This window comes from Pyxicephalus adspersus, chromosome 8 (assembly GCF_032062135.1).
Source record: "Pyxicephalus adspersus chromosome 8, UCB_Pads_2.0, whole genome shotgun sequence".
NCBI classification, from domain to species: Eukaryota; Metazoa; Chordata; class Amphibia; order Anura; family Pyxicephalidae; genus Pyxicephalus; species Pyxicephalus adspersus.
The window spans coordinates 6,684,185-6,700,034 of record NC_092865.1 but is presented as its reverse complement, the minus strand read 5'-3'; the positions used below and the strand labels follow the sequence as shown (position 1 = coordinate 6,700,034).

At 36.8% G+C, this 15,850-nt stretch overlaps 1 long non-coding RNA gene across 1 annotated transcript in view; it reads left to right on the top strand.

Moving 5' to 3' along the window:
• The first annotated feature begins 3,530 nt into the window (after positions 1-3,530).
• LOC140337435 (uncharacterized) overlaps positions 3,531-15,850 on the top strand; it is a 49,901-nt gene continuing 37,581 nt past the window's right edge. The window contains exon 1 of the long non-coding RNA XR_011922048.1: positions 3,531-3,639. This is a non-coding gene — a long non-coding RNA (uncharacterized lncRNA). The remainder of the gene's footprint in view (positions 3,640-15,850) is intronic.

The window sequence follows — 15,850 nt, the reverse complement described above, 5'->3', positions numbered from 1 at the left end:
CCTTTTATGTGTCATTAGAGAAAATCATTATAAGGAAATGTTGGACATCCCAGGCTATGAATTGGAAGGATTTGTAGGGGCCCTTTAGATGCGGGTTATGCCCTTACTGAGATTATGGTCGGCTTACTTTGCCTTTGCAGCGCTTTGTCCCAGGTTCAAATTATGGCCAGGACACTATCTGCATAGAATTTGTAAATACGGTACTTCCTGCGTTTGAATGGGTTTCCACCAATCACTCAAACATTCAGAACTGGCTTTCCCCCAAATAATTGGCCTTGGACTGTGATGATGATAATGAATAATGTAGCTTCTGCCAGCAGATCCTTACAGAATTCACGGGGGCAGCATTGAGTGGTACTGGGACCACTTATCGCCCTAGTTGTCAAATCTGCATTAGAATCCAGGATTAGGGTGCAAGTGACCAAGGATCTGGTAATGTAACAGCCGTGTCCAAGCCTACCCTTAGTGACGTTACCATGGACTTTGTAAAACACTGCATTATATGTGATTGCTAAATAAAAACAATATAATAATAATTACAGATTCTGTTGTTACTTTATAGGCCTTATTTTATCATTTTACAGTAATGCACATTTTACAAGGCCATATGCTGCACACAATGCAATCTATTGCAGTTGCAATTACGTAGGCTGACACTCTAACAAGGCAGCACCGTCCAATGCACTTATGGTGTTCTGCATTAAATAAAATGAGTGCATATCTGCCCTTCTTCCTCACCACCCCTTGTAAATGAATGGACTGCATTAACACAGGTAAATGGTATGTATGCACATGTAACATTGAATGGGGCCCTAGAATTATGAACCAGCTTGAGCATTAAATTATCAGACTATCAACCTACACAGGCTTTGAAGTAGTGGCTGGAGGGACCTGGTACAGAAAACCAATACCAGGTTCTGACAATATGCATCCAACCATTCACCTAAACTTACAATACACATCCTGCCAATTCTAGACACTGACAATGTGAAAACCAGGAGCATTAATCTATATACTGTTGTACACAATGACAAATAAATGGCTAAAGGAGTTTCTGACAGCTATGATACATGATTGTATGGACAAACACAAAGTGATATGGTCTGCATGGGATCAATACCACCCTGTGCAAAAGATATCCACTAAGAGGTCCCAATAACAATAATAACATTAATAATTTTAAATATGTTATTATGTCCATTTAGAAACCAACCCCTTGTTTCTTTATGACACTTTTCTTTCATTGTATGTCCTCTTTTCTTTGAAACTCTTCTTCACTTTTAATTTTTCAGGTCAGATTTCACTCTATGGCTCCCCTTGTTTCAGGGTACATTTTTTATGGCTATAGCCAAATATAAATAAAAAGGGTGCTTAACACTGTGAAGACAATCAACCAATGCTCATTGGGTATACCATGATATTGCTTCTTTTTGGGGAAAGTATTGGTACTGATGTTGTTTTTTTTTTTATAATAAGTATGCATGTATATTCTTGATACCTGGTATGTTTATGATCTTTGTTTTTCTTTCTTTTTCTTCCTTTTATTTTTGTTCTGTATTCCTTATATTGTTTGTATCTTTATTTTTGTTGAAAACCTCTAGTAAAAATGTAAATTAAAAAATTTCCAAAACCAAAATTGCCAGAAAATATTTACTTAATTAAACTTTTCAACATCCAAAGTTATTTTTAATAATTGTTGCCAGCAACCGGGCAAGTATCCCTGTGCCCGAAGCAGGAGTTCAAAAGTTTGTGAATGTTCCCAGTTGATTAGCTTTTTTACTCTGGAACTCCCTTCTACATGTCAGCCATTCACCCATCATTTGTGCATTTGAATGCACTCTTTTAACCTGTGATTTTAGAAAGAAAACTGATGTAAATTGACAACAAATCTCTCCCATCACCTAGTTTTCTGCTATTCATTCCCATCAGGGTGTAGTCTAGGGTTTTTGGCACTTTTCTAAATTTCAAGGTGATGTCTTCTTTCTTATTGTTGCAGCTTACCAGATGAGACTTTTTGTCTTGTCCAAACAAGGACAAGTAAATTCTTCTGTTCCAATGATGTGATAAACTTCTCAGCCCTCTTCCTAGGTAATTTCTGCTAGTCAGCAAGAAGTGTGCGACGTGTGAGGGTTCAGGGCTGGATTTGGCACCAGGAAAGGTAGACTAATCGTACAAGATTATTATAGAAATAGGGTGTGGTACAAACAGGTCACAATTGCCCCCACAAAGCAAATAAAGCTAGACTAATAAGGTGAATTTTGAAGATCTGGAAGGGGATACAATTAAGACAAGGAGGTAAGCTTTGATTACCATTATTTCACTTGAGATAAAGCAGGGACATAGATGTCAATATGCATCCTCATATTTCATGTGCTATAGGACATAAATGTGAATGATGGGGGTTTACAGTTCCAATAGGACTAATTTGTAGGCTACTGTACAAACCCCAAACATCATCACATGTTTGCAGGCCACTGTCCATGATAACCTATTTCAGTAACTAATGTTTGCTCTGACTTAATCCAGACATTGTAATGTGTACTGTGTACAATCACATGCACACCCATTGAGTGTGTGGTTGACTCAGGACCAACCTGAAGTTCATACACGAAGCCTACTTGAACCAAGGATTTATTATTATCCCTGAAGCCTAAACCACTGTAGTAACAAAATAACTACCTGGCTGTCCCAAACTCTCATCTTTATGCCTAAGGTCACATAGCAGAACTTTATGCCACACATATGAACACTTGGTCAACCCAGGTCTTCAAGTTCATACCTAAAGACAAACTACACCACTATAGTCAAAAACATAAAGGTTTGGCTGACCCAGACCCTGAAGCCACATGGCAGATCTCTATGACACAAATATGAAAACTTGGCCAACCCAGGCCTTCAAGTTCATACCCGAAACCAAATTGAGTGTCTGCAAGGAAAGGGGAGGTACCTAGGACCTTCGGAATGGGATAACAAATGTGTTGAGGTCCACTAATAGTCCAAGGATCAGATGAGGGGCACTGAGATAAGGGCAGTGTTTAGAAAATGTCACTCTCATTATCCTATTACTTTACAAAACTTTTGGGCAGATCAAACAGTATCCTGTATATCAATTTCATCTGCATATTAATCTGCTTGACTAAATAAAGCTCCGGTTTTATTGAAGGTTGTTGGCTGCCATATGCAAACAAGAAGGAGGAGACAAAGCCAGCAGTTCTTGCCGAGTATTAGAGGACGATAAGTCCCAGGCAGAGTTAACCTCAGTCATGTCAGTACTGCGGGGTATGACGGTGGGTGAGGTTCCTCCAGCAATAGTAGTGTGAATGCCAAGGAACGCTTACAAGAGCCTTCTCTGTCTTCTAGGGTTTCTGGCCTCTCAAGCTGCATTCTGTTCCCAGAGAAGATGTAAAAATGGGTGTACGATTTCAAAGAGCTCGATCCCGTTCTGACATCAAAGTCCTTAAAAAATGCCCCCACATACACATTACTCCAATAAACATGCCAACAGCCAAACTCAGCCCACCGTCCCCTGTCAATGGGGCTCGTTCTGCCGTTCTTGTCCACTGCGTGTTTTTACAGGAAATGTGGTTAGACACTGGACCTGGTGGACATAAGGGAAAGGCTCTCCTGTCTGGTTGCACAGTAAGGACAAAACTTCCTATTTTGTTTTTGATGGGGCAAGCTGGGTGCATTAATCGCATTAACACATTTTGAAGCTGTCTCTACATTGCTTTACCACCCTCTAATAACCCAATCTAAGGGTTGTTGGCCTTAGCTTTTTCCATACTCTACATTGGTCTTACTAAAGGGGCCATTTGCACCACAAGAATTCTGCTGCTTTTTGGAAAAATGTTAGTATCCTGGCAAATTTTTAATTTGGGAATGTTCATCCTCGGGGGTTGAACTAAGTGGGGTTATAAAACTATCCTAGTAAATCTTAAGTGTATATATGACCCAAACATTTCTGAAGGGTTGGGTGGAGTAGGTAAATATTTCAACCCCACTTTTTTTGTTGTCTGTACCCCCATTTGGTAGTTCACCATCTTTAATTGTCCCGGTGGCCATTGCCAATAATATTAATATTAAAAAAACTTTTACAGTTATCAATAGAACCAGATGTGAGGATAAATCATTCAATAGGGACAACTATTTAACTGTATAAACTCCCTAACTTTGTAGACATCTTACTTCCTGTTGTATGTCTGGAACAGGAAGTGAATGAAAAACTCCTCAATTGGACAGAGACAGCAAAGAATAAAATGATGGTGGCTGCTTTATCTAATGAACTCTAAAAGAAATGTTTTGTATGTAAATACATTGGAAGCATTATTTTACATTTACATTTATAATGTATGGGGAAACACCCCACAGGCACATCTAAACTGAATTTATTATACAATATGCACCTAAAACTGCTAAAAAAATCTTGAAATGTTTATGAATGCTTATGTATTATTGCTAGTTTATGGCTGGTGTGTCCAAACACTGCTGGAGGGATTGGACCCAAACTGTGTATTTTTCAATCATTTATAAATACATCCAACAATCATATTTTGTTTTACTTTAGAATAGTCAATGAAAAATGAAAAATTGCAATTGGGTTGTATGCACATTTTATCCTCACTGCCTAATAGGAAACATCACAGTGTGATAGTACATACCAATGCCTTGTTTGACTTTGATACCCCAGCACACTTTAGGAATCTGGAACCCAGGGCAATCACATTTTGCAATGCAAAGTTTGACTTTCCCCTGCGTCAAAGCTGAGACACTTCCTATTGTATCTCCCAATGCAATGTGTCTCTTACTGAGAATAGCCTGCATTACATTATAGCACATATGTGTGTAGGGGGATGCAGTGCAAATGTATGATATATTCAATTTTATTTTAATGAGATGTTCTCGTTAGGGAAAGGACAAATCCTTTTTGAATCCCACATTCCAGGTAGGTGCAGGTACTGAGGTACATATAAACATTTTTTTTGTTTAAATGCATATTATAATATATGTAATATTATCTATTACTTATTATTGAGTCATGTATTTTATATAAAGGCAAGTGTGTGAATGATTACCATTTAAACTATTTGCACAGTACTCTATGGCCCTGATTCACTAAAGCTCTCCAAGGCTGGGGAGAATGTACTTTCATCAGTGAAGCTGGGTGATTCAGAAAACCTGCAATGGATTTGGTGCAGGATTGAAAACATTTGTTAACATATAGCTAATGAGTTTTAGTAAATCCATTCCAGGTTTGCTGGATTACCCAGCTTCACTTATGAAAGTGTATTCTCTCCAGGCTTGGAGAACTTTAATAAATCAGGGCCTATGGGTCATCATTTATCAATGTCTTCCATAAATGAAATGTCTATGTCAACTCACAACAACCAATGAGAATCAAACATCAACTGAAATGTTATTGGACAACAAAAACTTCAACATTAATGGTAGCGCGGAATAAAGAGTCAATACTATTGGATAATTTGCTAAACTAGGCAAAGTATGTTTATTGATATTTTGTTACAGTCTCAAATCTAAAAAATATATATATAGAGGAATAAAATGCAAACACTTAGAAGTGCTTAGACAAAGCTTTCTCAAACCCAACACCATTGCCAAATTTTGGCCATTTTGATGGGCAAAGATCTACCCATTCGTAATAGTGTCAAAGCTAGGTCATCGTTTCCTGTCTCAAAAACATTCCTATTGGTCCAGCACCAATGAGTTGCTAAATTGACCAATAGCAAAGGGCTCGGCTTTGGTGGGAGGAATAAATACCCAAGCATCATTGGGTGGAAACATGCCTCAGAATCAGTGGTTGGTGGGAGAATATATGCCAGTGGTCAGAAGGTGGAAGGATGCCCTAGATTCAGTGAATGGTGCCTTTATGTTTATGGTCAGGGGAATTAAATGCTCCAATATCATTGGGTGAAAGAATGCCTTGGAATAAGTGGTTGGTGGGAAAAAAGATGCCCCATGCATCAGCTGTTTTGGGCAGAAAGATGACCTAGCATCATTGGATGGCAGTCAGAGAGATACCCATACAGTAGTAGTAAGAAAGATTTGTGGTAGGGAATAAATACCCCAGCATCGCTGGGTGAAAAGATGCCTTGGAATAGGTGGTTGGTGGGAGAAAAGATGCCCCATGCATCAGCTGTCGTGGGCAAAAAGATTACTCAACTTCATAGCATGGTGGTCAGAATGATGTCCATAAAAAAGTACTTAAACAGATCAAGAGGAATAAATACCCCAGCATCATTGGGTGGAAAGATGCCTCAGAATCAATGGTTGGAGAAAATATACCCCAGCAACAGAAAATGCCCCAGTATCAATGGACAGTGGTCAGAAGTTTCCCCTGTATTAGTAGTTTGGAAAGGAAAGGCTTGTTAGTATTATTGTGTGGAAGGATGACTCAAATTTAGTGGTTGGTGGAAAAAGTGGCATCAGTTGTTTTAGAGGAAAGGTGCCCCCACATCATTGGATGGCATTCAGAAGGATGTCCATACAATAGTGGTTAGAAAGATTTAGTGGGAGGAATAAATGCCCTAGAATCATTTATTGGGTGTAGCATTGCCTCAGAATAAGTTTTTTGGTTGGAGAAAAGATGCCCCAGTGTAAGGCCATGTAAAAAGTGCAATAATTGTTGCTGAAAATAGATCTTTCACGATCCTTTCCCACGACAAATTGCACGAATCATGAACGAGTGCTGTACATACAGCGCCATTCTGCTCAATAGAGAAGAGAGGGGGAGAATAATAGCACGGCACCCTGCTGTGCTCTCTCCCCTTCACTTTCATTACGATCATTCCCTGTCCGTCGCCCGTGTATCCGCCAGAACGGTTGTTCGGACGTCAGACGATGAACGCTGTACACACGCAAGATTCTTGTCTGAAATCAGCCCTGAGCTGATTATCAGATGAGAATCATATGGCCTGTGTATGTAGCCTATGTTGTCATGGTTAGAAAGATGCCCCAATGTTCGTGGGTGGAAAGATAACCTATTGTCAGTGGTTGGTGTAAAGCCATGCATTTTTAGGAACATATTAGCATATTCATTATCATTATTAATATTATTATTATTATTATTATTATTATTAATAATAATAAACAGGATTTATATAGCGCCAACATATTACGCAGTGCTGTACATTAAATAGGGGTTGCAAATGACAAACGAATACAGACAGTGACACTGGAGGAGAGGACCCTGCCCCGAAGAGCTTACAATCTAGGAGATGGTACACGCTTGGCCTGCACACGGCCAATGCCCATTCCACCATATTGGAACATGTCCTAAACCCGTGAGACCATAGGATTCTGTTCAAACATTGAAACAGTCTAAAAAGTTCTTTAACACCATTTATTTATATAGAAGAGCATAGGAACAATGGATAAATCATGGAAGAGTCATGTGGGAGTTTTGAATTCTTCTTCGCTCCCAATAGAAGACCTACAAGTGCCGAGACCTAAATTTTTGTTGAATTACTAATCCCCGCATGCCTTGTGTTATTTTTTCATTTTCTAGGTAAGAGTTTGTAGAGATTCTAGGTTTTTTTTTAATTCATTATTTTTTTGGATTTTTTGGATATGGTTGTTCTAATATCTCTAGAGGTCCATGAGCTCCCAGAACTACCATGCCAGTTTTATGGCCTTCAAATCATCTGTGGGTTGTCTAATAGAATTACTGCTGCTGCAGGCAGTGGCCCTGATTTATTAAAGCTCCCCAAGGCCAAAGAGGATACACTTTCATCCGTGAACCTGGGTGATCCAGCAAACCTGAGATGAGATTCTTAAGTCATTTGCTATTTGTTAGCAAATGTTTTTAATCCTGGACCAGATCCATTCCATGTTTGCTTGATCACCTAGGTTCACTGATGAAAGTGTATCCTCTCCAAGCTTGGAAAGCTTTAATAAATCAGGCTCACTGTTTTATACTTGTGTGATATTTAGCCTATTTAGTTGCTCCAATATATTTTATAAATTTCATCCCTTTAGGAAAAACTGTAGCCCGAAAAGGAAACTTTAGAATGCCCAGTGCCCACCAATATCATTATATAGTATTTATAAAGCGCCAACATATTACGCAGCGCTGTACAATAAATACGGGTTGCAAGTGACAGACAGATACAGACAGTGACACAGGAGGAGGAGAGGACCCTGCCCAGAAGAGCTTACAATCTAAGAATCTACAACCTATTCTGTATCTGGACAGCCAGTCCATCTAGTCCATACATGTTTTGTACCATGTTTCACGGCTGTTTCACATTTTTTACAATTGCAGATTTTCCTCATGTGGTTCCCTCTATTTTATAATTCCTACCTAAATTCCATGCGCTATGTTCTCCAAATTCCAAAGCAAATACAAAACAAAAGTTCCTCTATGGAAACTTTATGGTCACTCCTGCACTTTACCTCTACTCCTATTTAGCACTTAGTGCAGTAATGTGGAATTTTTTTCATTGTTATAAAATCCAATATAAATAAATTTTTATAAATTATTAAAACTTGGAATATTATAGAGGTCATAAATAATATGGAAGAACATCTGCGCTTAATTATTAGTACTATTTTTTAAAATTTCTTTTATTATTATTTTTTAATTAAAATAAAGTTTGGTTATGGAATGAAATCCAAATTAATTTCCAATATAAAAATGTAAGTATTGGACGCCTTGTCCTATTTAAAAATTGAAAAAAACCTATAAAATACAACAGTTGATTATATATTTATGTTCAATAATTTGTCACACTATATAAAAATGTACATATAAACAGAACATAAATAAAATCTAAAATATATTAACATTTTAGATCAATTTTATACAAATACAATAAAAACATACAAAGAATAAATACAATAAAATATAATATATTAACCCACTGATGCTTATAAGTAGCACAACTGTATACATATATCCGAGGAGTGAATATAAAGGTATGAGACGTTGGCTTTGCGTTTGCCCTTTAAGTATTGGCCGCACGTTACGAATCTTTGCTGAAGATTCTAAGCCGTCCATTGAAGCTTAATGTCATCTTGAACTCCGTTTGACATTAAGATGTAATATTTGGCATGTGATACTTTATTCATGAGTGAATTCTGTTAAAATGTCATACCACTGTCTTAGAGATAAGTTGCACAAGAGTACTGAATTACAATCTGCCTGACAATCAGAACGACTTCATAAAATAGAAACGCCAACAACTGCACAAAACCCTTCCTGCGTTGCCATACGGGGTCCATTTATCAATGGTGTCTGAGAAAAGAAAACGTCTTTGTTGCCTGTAGCAACCTATAGCGCCTGTTTTTGAGCACTATCAGGTTCTTTTTTATTATAAAACCCCTTATTTGTTCATTGCCTACTGATTTAACGTGGAGCTATCAGCCATAAGTAAAAAATCAAGAGGACCCTACTATACCCACTTGGTGCTTCCAGTATACCCTCTGTGTGGGATATTTGGGTTCTTCCTGCTACTGTGGACCAGTCTCTGTGATTTAAGGCTAAGCCCAGCTGAATGACATCCACCCATTCCAAGGGCACCGCCAAGTTAAAAATGAAAATTTAGGTAAAATTATTGAGGACATGTGCAATGTAATCTGTGGAGATGGGTGAACATGCCCAAGTTTCACCCGCTCCCATATTCATCAAATGTTTTTTGGAGGTTCCCACACCTATTTGGGTAAAACCCAGTAATGCGAAATTAACAACAGGCTCTTATGTTAATCCACCGCCAACCTCCAGCCCTTGGAAACTCTACCTGGTCTGTATGGTAAAGCTGAACTCAGGGGGAACTCCAAATTAATGGAACTTTTTGTTCCTGAATTGGGGTTATTATTAACTTTTATAGCATCAACATATTACGCAGCGCTTTCGAAAGTCCATAGACATATCACTAACCGTCCCTAAAGTGGCTCACAATCTAATGTCATTACCATAGTCATTACACAGTCAATTTTGGGTGGAAGCCAATTATTATAACTGCATGTTTTTGCAATGTGGAAGGAAACACATGCAAACATGGAAAAAACATGCAAACTCCATGCAGATAGTATCCTGGTTGAGATTTGAACCTAGCAGGGCAGAGTGCTAACCACTGAGCCACAAGGGTTCCTGCAAGAGTAAATGTTTGTTTATGTCTAGGGGCAAATAAAGGGCAAGCTTACTTACCTCATCACCCACACCTCGATTTCTCCTCCTGTCTACATTGTAGGTAGGTCCTAAGCATCCACTTGCAATACAGGACTATCTACATTTCAACTGGCCGGGAGCCTGTTGTTAATGTGTGCAGTGGCCAGCATAAACATTTTCTGATGTAACTGTACCTGACAACCTTTATTTTAGTAAGGTAGATACCAGGGTGAGTACTGGATGTTAGCTTAGCATCTGCTTTTGAACAAACATCCATATAATTTCCCTAAAACAGCAAACACCTGAAGTTCGAGTCAGCATCCCTAATCAGCAACAATAACAGCCGTTTTGAGGTTTACCATTACAGTTTTATTACCCCTTGCTCATGACAGTGGATCTGTAATGTTTTCATTTCTTTAACAGCGTGACTACACCGTTTGTTCTGCAGGAAAATCACACAGCAGCTTTGTCACCCGGTGGGCAGAATAGTCATAGATCAAATTATAAATATTATATATCAATAAATATAATAATAATAATGTAAATTACAAGCAAACACCAAGTCCAACTATAATTTTTTTAAGCAACTACAGCAACCTTTTTCGTTAAAATAAATAAATAGGAAAAATAAGTAAACAAAAATTGAAAAACCACATGAATAAAAGTTGACCCTTGTAACAAGTACCCCCAGCAATGTTATATCATTTGCCCCAACCCGGGTAACTGCCCCTTTTCCTGATGAAAAATTTAAATTTCTGGCAGAATCAAGAGGCTAGTAATGACAGACTATGTCATACTTCATTAGTCTTGTATTAATTTTCCCATAGATTTACTTAATTGACTGTACTGTCATTTCCAGTACAGAAGCTGTTATCCTGACAAATATATTCTATATATCTCCAATAAAACAAGGTGACACGTAGCAATATGAATACTCCAAATATAATGATTATATTCACCTGATTATAATCTAAATTTTAACTATGTATAAAATAATATGTTTAGGGACTTTTTTTTTTTAAACTGAGTGTTTATTAAACATTTTTTATATACAAAAAAAAGGAAATAAAGACAAGTAAAATACATGAATGTGAATATAACAATACAGGAGGGTGATCAGTACATCAAAGAAATTCTTCCCATAAATCACATACATGAATTATAATAGTATTTGTAATACACACAATTGTTTAGGGACTTTTTCTAAGCTTTAAAATGTTTATTTCCTTAAGGATTTCAAATTAATTAATTAGAAGTGATATTTTTTGTAGTTGTTAATAATTAGAATACATTTATGTTATTTCATGATAGAATGTAACGATGGAATATAATGTTGCCATGCCTTTAGTGTAGATATTATTATTATTATTATTATTAATATAGCGCTGTACATTAAATAGGGGTTGCAAATGACAGACTAATACAGACAGTGATACAGGAGGAGAGATAGATAGATAGATAGATAGATAGATAGATAGATATTACTATTACTTTTTGTTTTTAAACTGGATTTATATATTAAGCAGCGCTGCACATTAAATAGGGGATGCAAATGCCAGAGAGATACAGACAGTGTAACAGGAGAAGAGGACCCTGCCCCGAAGAGCTTACAATCTAAGATATAGACAATCTCTCCCCCCCTTTCTTTTTTTATACTATATATATATATATATATATATATATGAATTAATATTGCAAGTATTAGTATTTTTAGATACTTATATAGGTATTTCTATATAAGCAAAGATAAGTGCATATATAATTAATTATGTGAATTATTATACAATTCATAATTTGGATGTTCTTAATTTTTATTAGAATTTATTTATTCATTTATTTTATTTGAATTTAAAACATTCTTCACCCTACAATATTTTTTTTTATCTTATTACCTTACAGTATATTTTCAAGGCTTTCAAAATATCATAGTTTTATAAATGTCCTATTTTCAATAATAGCATATTAATATTTATAAACTATACATTTTTATTGGTGTGATCTTCTTAGCTTTTTTAGTGTTGGTACAACATTACAGTAGAAATTTGTTGCACCTTATATTATTATTATCATTTATTTATACTTTCATAGATATACAGAACTGTGAAAAGATGTTTGATCAGCTTTCATGTTTTTTTTAGCATAGCTATCCATAAATGAATATAAATTATGATAAATATGGTAAAGTTAAAAATATAAAAAATGATAATGGTAAAATAAAAAGTGTATAGCGATTTTAAGAAACTTTTTATACTATAGTATCCTCATCCTAAATTATTTAAATGATTTTTTTCTGATGCATATGTCCAGAAAAAAAAAATATTAATATTATGAAGCGCTGGATCTCAGACGCATTACATTTGCGATCAAATTAAAGTGGCTGGACAGATCTTTGAGTGACGGAAGGACTGACCCCTTGTCACTGTTATGGAGGTCACCTGGCCAACAAAAATGGACCATGGTGCCAGGGCTATATATAGTATGGAAAACAGGGAAGGTCGGTGTGTTTTTACCAGAAATGGTCACAACCCAAGCAGAGAAGCTAATTGAATAAAATAGTGTCTGAATGTGCTATAACCCCGAGCCACCAATAAGAATTTTACCTTCATTCTCTAAATAGAAACATTATGAGGATGATGAGGTGGGCCAAATGGGATAAAAAATTCCCCGTTACGTATACTGGTAAAATGCAGCATTGCTGTCCCAAAACAGAAGATATTCATATACTGTTAGTTCCATCACTGGTCACTGGATTTATTTTTGATTTTCGGATAGTGAATGGAGAAATTTGAGTTGTTCCTTTGTGTCCTGGTGGCTCTCTGTGCACCTATAGTTGCTAATTTATAGCACAAACTGCCTAAAATAGGGAGCAGGGAATCCAGCAACTGTTTCATTAGTAAAAGATTTGGATTCTGTAAGGCAGCGTTTCCCAACCAGGGTTCCTCCAGAGGTTCCTCGAGCAATGGGCAGTTTGCACCTCTCAGGTCAGTTTTGGTGACCCCAATGATGTTTTTGGCTATCTGTAAGGGTGACATTCCTCCCAATGGCCAGCAATGTAAGAGGAATTCTTCCCACTGACCACCACACTAATATACTGTGATCTGTGGATATAATAAATATGAAAGGAGTTCTCTGAAAACATGAAAGTTATTTAAAGGGTTCCCCCATGTTAGAAAAGTAGAGAAAACGGTGAAGCTTGAAGGAGTCATGGCAATCACCAAAGTAAACCAATATCTAGTGCAGGTTTACAGAAAATAAACAGATACCCAAAACTTTTATTTTTCATTAGGTTTTGGGCTGTTTAACACCACTGTCAAGTTTCTTCTTACTTTCCGAGTCCCCGTAAAACAACTGAAAAGGAGAAGAAAAGTCCCCAAAATAAAAACCAATCCCACCTAGCTGTCCCAACTGGAAGATATCTTGTTCTTCTCTTGTTCAGATATAAAAAAAGGCGAATAAGCCCATAAACAGTGGCCGTTAGAACAAGTATCCCTATTTCCCCATAATATAACCCCATTGCTTGTTGCAAGTTATACGTAAGAGTTTTGCTAAAAAATAAAAACGTTAGCATGTCTTAGACACTGACTGATTGATGGGTGGGCAAATATCATGCTCTGTTCTCTTTGAGATTTCTTTTTGATGCAGCATGGTGGCTCAGGGGTTAGCACTCTGGCCTTTGCAGCGTTGGGTCCCAGGTTTGAATCTCAGCCTGAACACTATCTGCATGGAGTTTGCAGGTTCTCCATGTTTGCTTGGGTTTCCTCTGGGTACTCCGTTTTCCTCCCACATTCCAAAAACATGCAGTTAGGGTAAATAGATTCCCCCTTAAATTGACCCAAGACTGTAATAATGACATATGACTATGGTAGGGACATTAGATTGTGAGCTCCTTTGAGGGACAGTTAGTGACATGACTAAAGACTTTGTACAGAGCTGCATAATATGCTGGTGCTATATAAATACTGTGTAATAATAATGGAAACTATACTGATACTATAGAAAATATTTATTATTACATTATGATGTATACCAAGAGATTAATGAATAATTAGATTACAATGTCTTTCTTACAACAAGAATCTTGTAGCATAAAATAAATAAATAATAAGATAATGTTGCCATAAAACACGTAATTTAAATGTGACTGTTCATTGCATTGTAATGTTTATGGATAAATATAAGGAATACATACCACAAACATTTATTATTATAATATTTCATATTGTTTATTTTATTCTTCACATTTACATGCAGATCAAGTGGTCAAATAAAAGTGACAGTTACAGCTAAAGGGTCTTAAAATGGTCATTTTGTATTTCTATGGTTTATTATTTTTCCAAAAAAAAAGGCAGCCGGCTGCTATAGCTACCTAAAATGCAGTTGAGCTTAAATTTGTTTTTGTTTCATTTTATTTAGTTTGCAGTAAGATTTTAAGGTGACAACACTGAGCAGAGTTTAACTGTTGTCACCGTGTTAAATGAAGTGTAAAAAAAAGATACACTGGCAGAATCAACAGATTAAAACAAAGCAAGCAAATATACTGGACCTGATTTATTAAAGCTCCCCCAGGCTGGAGAGGATACATTTCCACCAGTAAACCTGGGTGATACAACAAACTTGGAATGGATCTGGTCCAGGATTGAAGACATTTGCTAACATCGCAAATTACTTTTACGAAATCCATTTCAGGTTTGCTGGATCACCCAGCTTCACTGATGAAAGTGTATTCCCTCCAGCCTGGGAGAGCTTTATCATATCAGGCCCATGTTAATGCAACTGACATACAGCATTATAAATGCCAAAGTTCTACTTTGAATTGAAAATAAAGTATGCCATACTTACTTTCACCCACCACCAAGGGAGTTGCAAAGTCTACAAGCTTTTTTGCTGGAGCCAACATCAAGCTTTGCTTGTTCTGGGTTCAGCATCATTAGCCATCGAGATTGGCTAGATCGCGATTGTGGGTTGGGCGTATGCTTGCCCAAGCATACGCCCAACTCACAACCTGGTGGATAAGTCATCCAACCATCTGAGACAATATAATGTTACATATATGCAGGTCAGTGTATGTTCTGAAAAAGGTGTGGGAGCAGACTGGCGTGAAAAAGTTTTATTGCAGAAAAGACATTTATAGGCTCAGTTAACAAAAGATAATTTGGTATGTTTCCAAAAAAAGACAGGAATGGCGTGGATTGCAGAGGCACCGTTGTAGGAAATGGACCAAAATCTTTACATAAAACTCTTCCATAGTTACATAGTAGGTTAGGCTGAAAAAAGATATAAGTCTATCAAGTTCAACCACGGAGGAAATAAACATATCGCAGATATAAAACCTTATGGTCCAGAGGAAGGCAAAAAAACCCTGGTACAATTTGCTACAACATGGGAAAAAAATTCCTTCCTGATTCCATGGGGCAATTGGATGTTCCCTGGATCAACAGTCTCTGTTATTTTTACTTTAAATCCTTAAACTCTAAACTATTTATTTGTCCAGGATAATAAAAAATTCACCATCAATGCATTTGTGGCACTTTAGTGGCCACAATATTGCTGTAAACTTCAGGTGCCACGTAACGCGTTGATGGTGAACTTTTATTATCTTGGACAAATAAAGAGTTTAGAATTTAAGGATTTAAGCTAAAGATAATGGAGACTATTTATCCAGGGAACATCCGATTGTCTCATGGGATCAGGAAGGAATTTTTTTCCCCTATTGGAGCAAATTGTACC